This window comes from Octopus bimaculoides, chromosome 6 (genome assembly GCF_001194135.2).
Source record: "Octopus bimaculoides isolate UCB-OBI-ISO-001 chromosome 6, ASM119413v2, whole genome shotgun sequence".
In the NCBI taxonomy this organism is placed as follows: Eukaryota; Metazoa; Mollusca; class Cephalopoda; order Octopoda; family Octopodidae; genus Octopus; species Octopus bimaculoides.
The window spans coordinates 97751443-97754358 of NC_068986.1; the positions used below are offsets into that span (position 1 = coordinate 97751443).

Genomic DNA, 2916 nt, shown 5'->3' on the forward strand with positions numbered 1-2916 from the left:
ATATATATATATCTGTGTATGTGTAACGTAAGGAAGGGTTAAGGCATAAGAAATGTATCTGATTTCTGTTTCTGGCGTAATACAATCGAGGTGTTACATTGGTTTGAGACCAAACGAAACACTTTTAGAGCTAAGTCATACAATTCGATACAGTAGATTTTTATCCATCGATATCGAAAATGTTACTTGATAGGGCGTTAGTATATGCGAGATGAATTACCGACATCGGTGATAGAGAAATACATATAATTATGCAAGCTAGGAAAAAACCTACTTTTCAACCAGGATTCAAGCTGGGTCAAACGAACTGACCCTGAAGGCTCATTTGACAGCGCTGATATTTGCAACCTTATATGGTTTTACATTCTGGACACCCTAGGTAATAAATTCCCCTCTATCTACTTCGGCTTATATAGAGGTGATGCCTTAGTCATCTCCAGAGGCTCTAACTACTATACTTTAGATTGGCTTAGAAAAGACATCATACACACCCTAAACGACCTCCGCCTTAAAATCAACATTGAAACTACTCCCGTGGTGAACGTGTTAGATGTCACGCTAGACCTAGATAGTGGCATCTACAGGCCATACCGTAAACTGAATGATAGGCTACCGTATATTAATGCAACCTCCTGCCATCCACTAATAGTGTTCAAAAATCTAATAAAAGGTATCAGTAAACAGATTACGATCTTATCTCCAAATAATGATATTTTCGACGCAGCGGCCCCCGCTTACAATGAAGCGTTAGCGGCCAGCAGGTTCAAAGAGAATATAGTATATGTATCTGGATTGAGTAACCATAAAAGGAAACAACACCGCAAGACCTTATGGTTTGCTCCCACTTCTCCCTAAACGTCCGGACATGCGTAGTTAAGATTTTTTCTTTGGTAGGTTTCACGTGATCACACAAATATAGAAAGATCTTTAACAGGCATAATTTAAGAATCACTTTCAGTTGTGCACCTGGTATTAAGAATAAATTGCTTACGGACAGAGGCAGGTTGTTCATGCAGGATTAGGCAAGAATGCCCAGTGGACGGCTGATGTAACACCGAAGCTACAGTGTACCAAGCAAAGGGAGCCTGAAACGGAAGCAGCACAAATATCAATAACATCAGTACCAACATAGGGAAACAAACTAAAGTTTATGTTGGATCTTGTGAATCCATATTTATGATTTGCCTGAACAACCACAGATCTTCTTTCAGGGTCCCGGAAGGACGCAATACAACAACACTTGCAGCATATGTATGGCGCCTAAAGGACGATCATACGGCATTTACAATCAAATGGAAATTATTGGAAACTTGTTGACCCTATCGTAATGAACAAGACTGTGTAAATTGTGTTTGGATGAAAGACTTATAATTCTTATGAACTCACATGAGCCAGGACGCTACAGAAGCCGTGGGGAGTTGTCTACATTTTCGGAAATTTTTACTTCAAAATTGGAAAACCTAGCTATCAAGCGAAAGAAGAGAACTCGGCCGGTCATATTTTTAAAGAGGATTATATCTTGAACTATCACCGGTGTTCTTGTGTTTTAAAACAAACATTCTTTAGAGAGAACGGTTACTGTTTAGAGAAACTGAAGAGATATCTAGTTCATGTATATGTGTATGTATGTACAGATATACACACACACATACATACACATATAATTATAAAAATTGTGTGCCTATGTATTTATATATATATTGATACCATATACATACCTGCCGCTCTCTTTCTCAGTATGTATATATTTATGTAAATGTGCGTGAGTGCCTCTCTCTCTCTCTCTCTCTCTCTCTCTCTCTCTCTCTCTCTCTCTCTCTCTCTCTCTCTCTCTCTCTCTCTCTCTCTCTCTCTCTCTCTTTCTCTCTCTGTTTAACCACGACTCACCAGCATCTCTGCATTCCAGTGAATAATGAGATATATAAATAATTCGAGAATTTTATGTACGCAACAGATAACTGTATGTTTTTATATCATGGAGAAATAAATTCCGAGCATTTTGAAATTTTATTTGAAATATTGAATAATACGTAGCATATATTTTTCTATTATTTATTATTTTGTCTCCATTACCTCAAGTAGTTAAGCAAAATGAATGAGTAGAATCGGAAGAGCGTCGAGTCAAATGTGTGATATAACCTTACATCATTTAAGGTTCTATATTGAAATCATGTAGCGTGTCTATTTCTATCTATTGTTACAGAGCTGAAAACAAAAATAAAGTATTATCCATGTATTTGATCGATATTTTTCTATTATACTTGCGTAAAATATGCGACCTTCTGCTATTTTCAGAAACTATTATATCAATTAACACAACTTATATTTGTTCTATTTATATTTTTCAGTTATCTTGATGAAAGCAAGTAAAAACCTCAAGCCAATATGACATTCTTCACATGGAAATATATCGCAAAATAACTTGATATTTGTATAAATATCTAAAAGAAAAAAGAAAAATTTTGTTGGCGACAAGAAGAAAATTAGGAAAGAGATAGAAGTGTGATAACTCTAAGGAAAAACATCCATCAAGAAATTATGTCGGCCATAACACATTCTCCGATGTATCCTTCAGACATGTTTAGTGAAGATAATTCAACACAGATCCTTTTCTATGATAATGCCACCAACATAACAGAAGACGAATTACCTCTTGATACAAATAATTTATTAGTGGCTTATCACTACTGGTACGCAGGCATTCATGGTTATGTAGCTTCCATCGTTTGCATATTTGGAGTCATCACGAATATTCTCAACATTATTGTACTGACAAGAAAAAATATGATTTCTCCGTCAAATATAATCCTGACTGGACTGGCCATTAGCGATGGGCTTACAATGGCTCTCTACTTCCCATTTGCTTTAAACAATTATGTCATCTATGGACCAGATTCTCCAGAAAGTCGTGACAGT

At 36.2% G+C, this 2916-nt stretch overlaps 1 long non-coding RNA gene across 2 annotated transcripts in view; it reads left to right on the top strand.

Moving 5' to 3' along the window:
* LOC106872923 (uncharacterized) overlaps nt 1-2907 on the top strand; it is a 391770-nt gene extending 388863 nt beyond the window's left edge. For both annotated transcript variants that reach the window (XR_008264457.1, XR_008264456.1), the window contains one exon: nt 2349-2907. This is a non-coding gene — a long non-coding RNA (uncharacterized LOC106872923). The remainder of the gene's footprint in view (nt 1-2348) is intronic.
* The last annotated feature ends 9 nt before the right edge of the window (nt 2908-2916 follow it).